General features: G+C 39.6%; 1 protein-coding gene across 4 annotated transcripts in view; it reads left to right on the forward strand.

Annotated features, from left to right (window-relative positions):
* Positions 1 to 12,934, forward strand: part of Bach2 (BTB domain and CNC homolog 2) — a 338,421-nt gene that overhangs the window by 195,641 nt on the left and 129,846 nt on the right. Inside the window, exon 1 of one of the 4 annotated variants that reach the window (XM_048353831.1) lies at positions 7,607 to 8,405. The exons of the other annotated variants lie outside the window; for them this stretch is intronic. The gene's annotated coding sequence lies outside the window, so the exon portion shown is untranslated. Of the gene's footprint in view, positions 1 to 7,606; positions 8,406 to 12,934 lie in introns of those variants that run through there. 4 annotated transcript variants of the gene reach the window in all.

Consider the following 12,934-nt stretch of genomic DNA (forward strand, 5'->3'; position numbering starts at 1 on the left):
CTAATTGCCTATCTATGATTAGCATCTGTGCCATATTAATAGAAAAACATAGGAGAGTGGTTAAAACAATTGCACATTTGGACATGTGGGGGTACATTCAAGTGTACTTATGTGCCTGTCAATGTGCATGTACTTTGTGAGTTTCTGAACTTTCATTGTAGGAGTTGTAAATGACATTTTTTTCTTTCACTTCATTGAATAAATGTGAGTGAAAAAACAGTATGACTAATACTGTCCAGGAAATATTTGAGAAATCGCTGAGCATTTAAATCTGTGATTTATAATATTCTACTTGGATGTGTTCATTTTATCATTCAAAGAAACATTTTGAATTTGCGTTCTCTTATTATAACACTTTAGAATTAAGAATAACCACTGTTAATAAAGCAATTGCCAAGAAGCTATGTAGAGAAGGAACTTATCTATTGCATCAACATCAGTAGCATGAAGCCAAAATATCCTGGAGATAGATTTAAATGCACATGTTTAAAATAAATTCCCAAGAGCAGTAAAGCAAGACAGGTGGTGAGAGGATGCCTGGTGGAATTTACCCAGAGCTATCCTCTGCGGTCGCCCAAGGAACAACTGGGATGGCACAGGATTGACAGGGTTGCAAGTGATGTAATTATGTATTACTCCACCCTTGCAAACTTTAGCATGTCTGTCAAGCACTGCTAGTTGTTCTGCAAAGAATTGTTGGAGGGGAAATTGTCAGTTTCTGAGGCATATTCAGCAGGAAGAGAAAGAATGGGCTTGGATCAGACACTTCTGATGCAAAACCTCTGCTTTTCCATCCTATGAACCTGCACATGTACACACCAGGCATTTCTATGGGTAGGCTGTGCTCTGTCAGACTAGAAGGAAAAAGCTGTTGTGCCTCCCTAGGTAAATTTTGGGCTTTGGTAGCTAGCTAGGCAAGGCAAGACCTGCCTGGATCACTTGGAAAGGCCACGTTATCACCAAGGGCCTATAGGGATAGGGAACCTCTGGCCCAGGGACTACATAAGGCCTCCAAATCATTTTTTTTGGCTCATTACAGGACAGACTATATTTTTTGTATGCTTCACGTCAGCTAGCCACAGCCATCTGCCTGTTTTGATAATTTTTTATGATACACAAATGATGTTATAAATATCCAAATGGACCTTGGCAGAAAAAAAGTTCCCCACCCCTGTTGGAGTCTCCGTAAAACTGAATACTAGGGCTAAGGGCATAGCTCAGTTGGTAGAGTGCCTGCCAAGCAAGGTGGGACCTTGAGTTTGGTATCACTAAAAAATATATACTGTCAGGAGAAGAGGGGGGACAGGATTATGTAAGAAATCTCTATACTCTTTGCTCAATTTTACTGTAAAACTAAAACTCGGAAGTTTATTATTTTTCTAAAACTGAAGTCTAAACAGTATGATGATATGAAAACACTGAAACAGAAATACCATATGATCCAGCAATTCCACTTGTGGGTAGATACCCCAGACAAGTGTGAGCAGGGAATTGAATGCATATTTGTGTTCCTTGTTCATAACAGCAGCACGCACTGCAATCAAAAGGTGGGAACAGCTCACATGTCCATCAACAGATGGATGGATTCAAAACTGGGTGTGTACATACTATGAAACATTTTGCAGCCTAAAGAGGTATACAACTCTGACACATGCTACCATGTGAATAAACCTTGAAGATACTGAATAAAATCAGCTAGCTGTGAATCATCTTTAAATGTTCTCCCTTACATGAAATAACTAGAATAGTCAGGTTGGTAGAGTCAGGAAATAGAAGGGTCAACGCTGGGAAAGGGGAACAGAGAAATGGGGGAAAGTATTATTTAATATATAAAGAGTTTGAATTTGCAAAGATGAAAATAAGATTTTAGAATCGGTGGTTGATGGCTGAACAACAGCGCAATGTACTTAACATCACCATGATGTGCATTAAAATGATATGTAATATGTCTGTTACCACAATAAAAAAAAAATCAGTTCTAGAGTTCACCTTCCTTCCAAGAGTACTAAACAGAATAACTAATGCTTGATAGCAATATTACACCTTGAAAAGGGAGAGTAAGAGCAGAGCCTGAACTCTCCCTGATTCTTTTTTTAATATATTTTTTATTATCAAACTGAATTGCAGAGCAGTTACAGTTTCATACATTAGGCATTGGATACATTTATTGTACTGTTTGTTACCTCGTTCCTCCTTCCCCCCTTCCCCCTCCCCTTTTTCCTTTCCACCCCCCCCCCATGAGTTGTTCAGTTCATTTACACCAAACAGTTTTGCAAATATTGCTTTTGTAGTTGTTTGTCTTTTTTTACCCTGTGTCTCTCGATTTTGGTGCAAAGGTAAAGCATCAGCTAAATGGAACACATTCTTAGGAATGTGGTTCCTTCTAGAGTAGAGACAAACCCATTGGAATCCATCAAGGAAATTTATCATAAATATCAGTAGTCTCAAGCAAAATGCCACCTAGAGGAACATGCCTCACTAGGGTGTAGAGAAGAATGTAGGCAGCCACCTGTGCTCCTATAGTTGGGCTCATCTAGCGCCTCTGAATTGTATCCATATACCAGTGCATGCCCAGAGCACTGTGCAGATAGGGTAAGGGCATTTGTGCCCGACTATAACTCTTAATGACCTCACTAAGGAGAGGCAGGTGTGTAGAAAGAGAGACTGTAGACTTGCCTCTGAGGCACAGTATAGGAGAAAAAGAAAATGACAGGTAACTAAGCAGCTGACTGTCCTGCTACCAGGCCTCTAACTTCTCCGATGCCTCTTTACATTCTCCAGCAAGGTAATATTTCACCTGACCACCAAATCTCTATACCCTAAATCACAGGACAAGTGAGTGAGCAAACTGCAGTCTCATGAGAATATGCTAACCCTGTAGGTTAGCCTACTGGGCCCTTTTTTCTTGGCTTTTCTATTCTGTCACCAGAATGAATGCTGTCTTTGAAGAATAACAGCAGATTCTCTCCAAGCCAATAGCCATGTTGCTTCAGGTCCATGATCTTGCCCTGAGGCTGACAAGAGGTTGGAATCTCTGGAGTAGTGTATAGAAGTTCATGGTTTCAATACAGTACGCTAAATTGTCTCCTTTTCTTTAACATACCAAGACGTGTGTGTGTGTGTGTGTGTGTGTGTGTGTGTGTGTATACATGCATATGTACCTACTCATACCATGTAAATTGGCTTAAGGAAATAGCAAACCAAAAACAGGCAATAAATTGGAGAATTTATGAATTAAAGGACAATGTATGTAAATCTAGTTGTTTCTCAGACTAAACTTCCCAAACCTGCTAAAAAAAAAATAATGTCAAGCTTTCATGTAGGTGGTAGAGACCACGGCAAAGCAAAAAAAGGTTTCTGACTCAATAGCCATGACATTTCAAAAAATAATTAGGGGCCTGGCAATGTGGCTTGGCAGTAGAAGGCTTGCCTAGCATGCATGAAGCCCTGGGTTTGATTCCTTGGCACCACATAAATAGAAAAAGGCAGAAGTGGCGCTGTGGCTCAAGAGGTAGTGTACTAGCCTTGAGCAAAAAGAAGCCAGGGACAGTGCTCTGGCCCTGAGTTCAAGGCCCAGGACTGGCAAAAAAAGATAAAAAGAAAAAAGTTCGGGTGGTTGTGAATACCCTGGTACTGAGGCTTGAAGTCAGGACCCTGTGCTTGCTCGTGGCTGGTGCTTTATCATTTCAGCCACACTGCCAGCCTGGCTTTTTCTGGTAAATTGGAGATAGAGCCTTACAGACTCTTGTGCCAGAGCTGGCTTCAAATCTCAATCCTCTAGGTCTGACTCCGAAGTGGCTAAGATCACAGAGATGAACCACCGGCACTCAACCAATTAAAATGCTTTGTAGAAAAGAAAATTCAGATGAAAAAGTCCAAGGGAGAACAAAACAAGGGCTTAGTCACCTCTAGCATCCATGTGGACCCAGCACCCTACACTTTAGCAGAAAGGCATGGATATGGAATCTAATCTAAGAAGGCACCACTCAGTTCAGAGACCATAGTTTTGTGTGGGCATACTAACAGATCCCTCCAGAAAAGACTAGGAAAGTGACCACTACCCAGGTAAAATGACATAAGGTAGAGGAGCCCCTTGGATGTGTCCTTGTTTGCACCTCAGATTTCCTAGAGTTAGATGAGCCTTTTGCCAGACACTGACTTTGTGTTTACTAATTGTATAGCTACCTGGAACTCGGTTTACTAGACCCTGAATTAACTGAGCTTCCTACTTTCTACCCTCACCCAAGCCTTCCCACACACCCCACCTGCCCCTTTACCCCCCACACCCTACCGCACACACCCCACTTCCCTTTTTCAGAACTAATGGCTCCAAAAACAAGATAACTTTGGTTTTCTGTATATGAGAAATACACACTGGATGATATTTATAGCTGGTGACATTGACCTGCTGAATCACTGAGAATGGTTAAATGGTTTATAATTAGGAAAAGAAACTGCTGTGGAAAGGTCTTCAACAAAATACCATTTATTAGCTGTCAGCCAGGAAATTGAAACAACAACAACAAAAATTTGTTTTGTTCTCAACTAGTCCTTTTAGCTGAGGTTTCACTGTAGTTGTTTTCAAACCTTAATAAGATTCTAAAAATGTTCCCTGAGAAAACTACAGCATTCTTTTTTTTCTTCTTGAGAAACTATACAAGTTTGCCTTCTAACACCTTTTAAGGCCTAGAGTTTAAGCATTAGATTTCAGTGTATGCTTTAGAAATAATCTGAAGGTTATGGTGGTATACACTATGTTGAAAATGAACTATAAAACTTGAGATAGAAACAGAAGAGAAAAACTGGGAGATGATGAGAGAATGGATGACATTGTCCAAAAAGAAATGTACTCATTACCTGACATGTAATTGTAACCCCTCTGTACATGACCTTTTATAATAACAATTTTAAAAATAGCATAAAGCTGTATACAGTTACACAAACATGAATCCCAGTTATAACAGAAGTAAATATGGGAGAATTATGGCTTAAGGGTAGCTCAGGCAAAAAAGCATGAGACTTTACCTGAAAAATAAACTAAAGCAAAAAGGACTTTGGGCCTGACTTAAATAGTTGAAGCCTTGAGTTCAACCCCTACTACTGCCAAAAAAAAAAAAGTAACATTCAATAAATTCATGAGCCTATATATTTTACTCCTATAGTTACTTGAGAACTGTTTAAATGGGTTTATGTATGTGCAAGTCCTGAGGTCAAGGCCTGGGTGCTGTACTTGAGCTTGTGTGCTCAAGGTTAATGCTCTACCACTTGAGCCACAGCTCCACTTTTGATTTTTTTTTCCTGGTTAATTGGAGATAAGAGTCTCATGGAATTTTCTGCCCAGGCTGGCTTTCCACCTTGATCCTCAGATCTCAGCCTCCCGAGTAAGTAGAATTACAGGCGTGGACCACCAGCTCCTGGCTATGTATATGATTTTTAAAGCCAATTCTTGCTTTTTAAAAGAAGAATGCATGATATTATTTCTAACAGATTCAGTTTCACAATTGCACTTTGTTCATGTCATCATCAAAATTAACTTTCATTAGCTACATGAGTACTAACAGTACAGACAGGAGTGATGTTCTCAACATGTTGACATATGTTAGTATAGAAAATAAAACTTTCAGACGGTATTCCCTGAGAATCTCCAAATAGACAGAGCTGGATTGTATTACAAAACTTCCTACTATATATCAGTTGCCAGTTTATTTTAATTTCCAATTTGTTGGTGTGTTTTTTTAAATAAGTAGTTTGTGTGCTTTGTGTGGAAATACCTATCACTAGTGAAATGACACCTTTGCTTTGAGCCCTGATTTAACCTGGGAGACTAACATTATGACCTTCAAGGATACCCCCATTCTCCTGATTACTCAGAGGGCTCCACCACACACAGCTTTGTTGCAGCCAGAAAGTGCAGAGATAGGAAGTCATGGTGGCCTTCCCAATTTTCCACCTCAGAATAGTATTTGCAGTCTTTCAGGGTAGCAGGATTTTTTACAAAGTCCCTTATTAGAAACTATAACCTGTCTGTCTAGTGTATTTTTCCCATGTTCCATGCACTGTCACCTACCCAGATTCTTACCCTGGGTCCTCTATATTAATTAATGTCTACGAAAAGTCAAAATCAGGAAATATGTGTTCCATTTTATCAAAATAGAAGTACCTTTGTTTTGCTTGTCATAAAAGTAATATAGTCATGGGTTGATTGATAACAGTGATGTTCTGAGAGTTGTATCATTAGCTAATTTGTCATAGTGTATACTTAAACAGCTATGATAATGGAAGTACTATAAGCTTTTGTATAGTGTCCACCATTTGTTAAAACCTTATTAGGTGGTACATCACCATACATATTTATTCTGTATAAACTGTATTATAACAGAAAAGAATAAAAAAGAAAATGTGATACAGTCTGGCTCCACAAATAGTATGAGTTAATAGGTAGCTATTAACTCATACTTTGGTGGTACTGGAATTCGAACTCAGGGCTTCACGCTTGCTAGGCTGGCACGTCACCCCTTGAGCCACACCTCCATGCCTTCTTGTTACTGATTATTTTTGAGAGAAGGTCTCCTGAACTCTTCTTCTGAACTGGTATCCAATCTCAAACCTTCTGTCCTCACCTCCAAAGTAGGTAGGATACAGATATATACCATTGGCACCTGGCTTACCTCACAATTTTGTGTACTTTTCTCAGACATTTTCAACCTACCAACTGATAACAAATTTATAGCACCGATTCTGAACTGATTACATTGCACAGTTTGGTGACAATGGAATGATGTCATCAGATGGCATTTTATTGGATGACAATCTCTTTTTTCCCTTCAAATTATATTAATTGATTCTTGTGCAAATACTTGCATAGACTCATCAGTATCTTTATCATGTGGAACAGAATGATATGGAGTCATCCTCATGATCTTTGTGGGCCTCTGGAATCATAAAAGGAATATTTGACTGTATACAAATGCCTTTACCACTAGATCAGTTGATTGTGTCCTGGTTATTTTAAAATAATTGTCAGTATTTTATAAGCCAAGTTGGCAGAAATAGGAAAGGCTGATTAGCCACATCCCCCATTCCTTATCCATACTCCAAACAATGTGGAGTTCAATAAAATTCTAACTCTATAATGAATGACAACAACATTTCATTGACGTATTTGCCTTCTTATGTTGGAATCCAGAGTCTCCCTTCAATTTCGCATCCTTATTCCTCTTCAAAGAAGCATTTCTTTGCATTGTTCTGGTGTGAAGCTTGTTCCCATGGGTCGTGCTGTATATCTGTAATTTAGAGAGCATAGTTATACTGTACTTCATTTAGAGAGTGCTCAGACTTAGGGCTAGGACGAGTCCTAACCCTTACCCAAAGTAATCTGAAAGAATATCCAGATAAAGCATAGGAAATTCATATGGGAAGTATGAGTACAATAAGAAGTAGTAAGCATCTGCTAAGAGATTATTTTGTTTCAGCAAATGGCCTGTTTGATATTGGTTCTAGCTAGATCTTACCATCCCCAGTACAAGACACTGAGTTCCTTGAAAGCAGAGATTTCTTCCTGCATACCTCCAAATCCTTTGTGTCCTTCAAGTAACATGGATTTAGTATGGATTGGCTTGAATAGTTCTCAAGCTCCTGAGTGACAGATGAATGGATAGGTGCAATTCAAGTAACTCCATTTTACTGTCCTCCCGCAGATGTTGAGGGGTACTTTGGTAAATATCTGTGATTGTGCTTGATGTCCTGATGGAGTACAGGTGTGGGGAAGTGGTATCCAGTACTTTGATCCTGTGTTGGAGAAGGAGATTGCTAGAATGGATAGTAAGAATTCGGTTCTTTATCTTTGGTTTCGATTTGTCTCTCACTGAACTGTGTCAGAGCATGAGCTATTAGGTGGTTGACATGTCATTTAAGCCTGAGACTCTCCTTCAGATTGTTTATGACACTGTATATGAATCCCATTACATTAACAGCCAACATTTGGCCTATAATCTCAAGAGCACACTAACAGTTGGCTTTGTAATTGACATTGAGATCAACTTTCTCTAACCTAAACTAGTGAAAACTAAAATGCTTCTTACCACATAAAAGTTTTGCTTTCACTGTGTTCAGACCCCTCCCACCTTGTCATGGCACAGTCATTTGGAGTCTGACATGGGGACAATGTGGTTGTTTCTCAGTGGTGTGTGACCCACTTTTTTGTAATTACTTGCCTGTGTTTTTACAACACAAATCAGAAGTTCTGACGCTAGTGGATTAAAGCCCAAAAGAGATCTTCTGAGACAACACGTTAGCTCTAGTATCTGCATTGTCTGAAGAAGATCTTAGTTCTGCTGGGTATGCGTTAGCTACCAGAGGATGAATGAACATTTCCTCTACCTTCTGGATAATGAGCAAGCAAGCAGGTAATGATTTTTTCTCTGAATTGACTTCTTTTGTGTCTTCCTTATTTTATTTATCTAGATAAATGTTTAAATATTAGTCCCTGCATACATATGTTTGCTATCATTCTTTTGCAGAGGACTTGGAGAACAAGCATTTTTTAATTTAATTTTTTGTCTAGATGATGTACAGAGGGGCTACAGTTACATATGTAAGGAAGTGAGTCCAAGCATTTTCTTGAGTACCTAGAGGCCTTAATAACTAGATTTTCATTAAAAATCTGGAGAATGAGTAATCAAAAATATAATGTCTTTATCATCTCTTTGCTCCAAGAAGACATGTGAAAGTCTTTTCTTCTTTGCTGTCAAGGTGGTTGTCTATGAACACCAAACTCTTGCCTCCTTGATCACTTTCATTTGGAAGTAGTTCTTAGTAAGCGTTAAGCTGTGGGGTGGTAAACTGTGGTCAAGGCCAACAGAGGGATAGGGAGGACAAGGAATACTGTCCTGATCTAAGCAGATCTAAGGCAAATGCTGTTGGCTTATGCTTGGCAAAGTCATTCCTAAGAGTCTGCTCTGTTTTACAAGCTGTTTCTGTGAACTAGAAGAAAACTTTTCAGATGTCATCATTGTTTCAAAAGGAAATATTACAATTTACCTGTCCCAAATAAAAAGTTTGGGGTGCATTTGTTTGCTCAAGGTCAGCTGACATGTGGTTTGTGGCAGGCATGGCAGTACACTGAATTACATACCAACTTAGAGTCTTTAAACATACTCAGAGATAACTCAGCCTTGTTTTCCCTGAAAGTCTTGATACAGAAAAAGAATGAAAGTACAAACACTGACTGGAAAAAAATGTCATGCATCTTAGCCACTTTGCATCCCTTGTTAGGACAAACCCCGGGCTGGGTTTTTACATTTGTGAAGTTGTGTGGTAGGTGGAGTCGTGTGGGTGGCCCAGAAAAAGTAGCGGTTACAATAAGATTTTCCATTTGTTGCCCTTTGTGCCTTGCTAAAAATAAGATTCATACAAATCAGAATATGTAGTGCAAGCAAAATCACTCTGTTGATTCTGATGACTAGTTTGCCCACATCTTTGCATCTGTCTGGTAAATGGTATATTGGGAAATAAACATGTCTCTGTTTAAATAGCAAAAGGCATCCAGGTTTTTTGTTTTGTTTTGTTTTTGCGCTGTTTGTCTACACATGATAGTTTATCAGCATTTTCCTCTTCTGAAGAAAGAAAGGCACAACTCATACATAAACAAGTTGTGTCAGTGAAGAATGGAGGAAGTGATGGAATCCTTGAGTCTCTTTTTTTAAAAATCAATGGCCACGCTGGAAATGCTGTTTTACGAAGTTTACCTTTTGGGCTTATTGTTAGAATATTGCTTCTTATCACCTACTAGAACAGTGAGGAAAGGTGTTCAGACATTGGAAAACATGTGTGTGCAGAGGTGGGAAAGGAAAGGGTGAGTGCATGCCTATCCTGTAGTACCTCTGCAGACACAGATGTTACAGGAGCAGTTAACCAAGGAAAAACTCCCCTTTGTCTGGCCTCTTAGTCTACTGCAACCACAGTTAGTGATAACATGCCAGTTTGTGGCTAGAAGAAACACCAAAGAGAGGCAGTACCAGCATATACAGGGAAATTTGTGTGCTCGTGATCCCAGAGATGGTGCTGTCCCGTTCCACTGACTGCTGGGCTGTGACATTTCCAGAGACTTGAGAATGGCTGTAAGTGTTGTATGCTTTTTGGTTTGATGTCATCTGTGAAATACATGAGTCAAGAGGGAAATCATTCCAGAAGCCTCAGAGAAATGAAGACAGCAATGAAGTGGCAGACAATGTAGCACAGTGGCTAACATGAGATGAGAGCTTTGGGAGGGAAAAGACCCCAAGCACATCTTGGCTTAGCTACCTGTTGACCTTGATCTATTGGCTTAACATCTCCTTAGGTCTCTCTTAGGCCTGGGTGTCTTTATTTGAAAATGGAAAGAGGATGACTGCCTACTTCCTAGGGTGATCACAAAGATTCAATGAGGTAATGTACATGAAGCATAGAGCCAGCGAGCTCTCTATGAAATAATGATGGTGTTATTCTCATTTGTGTTGTTGAATCATTAGGAAGTGTTGGAGATTTCCAGGGTATTTGGTAGTTTTAACCAACAAAGGATTGGCCTCTGGTCCACTATTGCCTCGTCAGCAGGATACCGACATTTGTAGAGTGGTTTGGTTCTCCATAGGTTACTAATGCTACTTTGGGGTTGTTTTTATTTTGCAATTAAATGACTACAATGTAAGCCTGTCTTTCCTTTCCAGACTTGCATTATATCGAGCATGTTGTTATTTTTATCCTCACACTATGTTTTTTATTTAAACGTGGGTATTTCAGTTCTAACATCTGTGCGTGTTAATTGTAGGGCCTGCTGGTATACATTAGCAAAGAGAGAGTGCTAATGTTGTAATCAAGCAAGCAAGGTTTTAAATATTTCAGGTGGGAATGAGCAAAACGTAAGGAGCAATTAGCCTCCATGGTGGTGTGGATTCCTGCAGAAAATGTTACATTTATTATGATTCTGGTTACATCTCAACCCTAGAGATGGCCAAATGCTGATGAGCAAAAAAAAAAAATACTATTGCCTTTCTTGTCATTATTTTTCTTCTAAATTATTTTCTATTTCATATCATGTATACCTGCCCTTCTTTGAGTCCTTTTCTGCCCATCAAAGTTTTTCCTAGTGTAAGGTCATAGCTGTGGGCATCACATGTCTTTTGTTGTTGTTGTTAACTTTACAAGCTTTACAATTAGATGCAAAAAGTTCAAATCATACATAACCTTCAGCCTCCTCCATGACCTTCCTGGAATATTGTTCTCCATTTATCAAATTAAAGAAGAAATTGTGACAGCATCTTGACTTTGCCTCACCTGGGACCTGACAAGAAGTGATAAATGAGACCAATAAGTGAAGAAATTAAAATGTGGTACAGATAGAAAACAGTGATGGTTTACTTCATCGATAAATGTATCTTGCTGCTTTTGTAAAATAACTTTCTCTTTTTCCTTTAGTAACTTTTTTCCTTTTCGTGATATGTCCTATCATGCTTGTCCCAGATACCACTGCTGCTAATTATAGTTCCTGTCTCAGCAACATCATCCCATTTTCTGGGTGTTAAGTTGTTAGGAGCTGTCAGTCTGCAGTGGACATTCCACCTGCCAGCTCTTCCAGAGAAACTTGTCTTTTGTTACCACCATATCTTCTTTCCCCCTGTGTATCCAGCTGCTGTTGTTGTACCTATTTTTCCTCTGCTGAGCAAAATGGAAGAAAGCTTCTCAGGCTGAGCAGCTACTCCTTCCAGGTGACTTTCAAAGTTCCTGGTGTTGCAGATACAGCTCAGTCCCATTTCCCCCCCCCCCCCCCACACACACACCATTGTCTCTGCCAGCCTGATTGCACTTTGCTGCAGACTTAAGTTTCCGTAGAAATCATAGACTAGAAAAGGTGGTAAATTAGGCTCTGGCTGTGATTCCCTCCCACACCTTCATAACGAATGACAGAAATTCTGAAATGCATCCCATCCATACACTGTGTGCTTTTGCCTGCTACATAAGAGCTGATTTTAACCTATCCTCCATTTGAAATTTGAGGCACTAGCTGGGGCCAGACTCATTATTCCTTTGGTTGAATAATGTAAAGCATTTGCAATGGAGATTGACTCTAATGAGGTATTTTAAGTGCATGTCCACATTGCTGGTTTAATGCACTCAGTCATAGAATGCTTTAGTTTATCGTTAATGGATGAATCCTCAGGAAAACTGGAATTTTCAATAAGACTGGCATTTGAAATGAGAAATATAAATCCAGAGTATTGCAAGCAAGGTTTATAATTAGAGCTGAATGGAGCAAATGTGTGTGCATTCACCGAAGAAGGGCACAGTGGAAGGCACAGTGGCATGCTCTGCTGTGAATGAAGGATGAGGGCTGATGTATCGGTGTCGGGCCGTGACACCATAGAGCATAAATGATACTGTCACCAAGGGCTACAAGGGATACTGAAGGAATTCCCACTCTAGTAAATTACATTACTTAGACCTGAAGGCATTGTGTTGGAACAAGAGGAGGAAAAGAAGGCTGTCAGCATGAAGCGGGAGGTAGGGCAGAGATGGAAGTCATGAGCTTCCATTATGCCTAGAGAATTCTGTATTTTCCTTTGTTAATCGGTTTACAGAATTGACAGACATGTGCATGAGAGGGAATTATTGTGTCTGCTCAGGGTACAGCTTACAATCAACCATTAGGGGATGAATGAAAGTTATTCTGTATAAACTGGTCAGTGCTGGATTCTCCTCTGTATCATTCACACCTGGGTGATAGTAGGTGTTCAATACATGCTTGCCCTTCTTTTCCCTTCTCTTTATGCATTGTGAGGATTTAATTCCCATCCTCTGAGTAACACATTGTTTCTTTTCCAGCCCCATCTGAACAAGAACATGTGTGTCTCAGTCCTTTCCTGTCACCACCTTCCTCACACCACCTTCCATCCCTAAGGGA

The sequence above is a fragment of the Perognathus longimembris genome, chromosome 9, assembly GCF_023159225.1.
Source record: "Perognathus longimembris pacificus isolate PPM17 chromosome 9, ASM2315922v1, whole genome shotgun sequence".
NCBI lineage: Eukaryota > Metazoa > Chordata > Mammalia > Rodentia > Heteromyidae > Perognathus > Perognathus longimembris.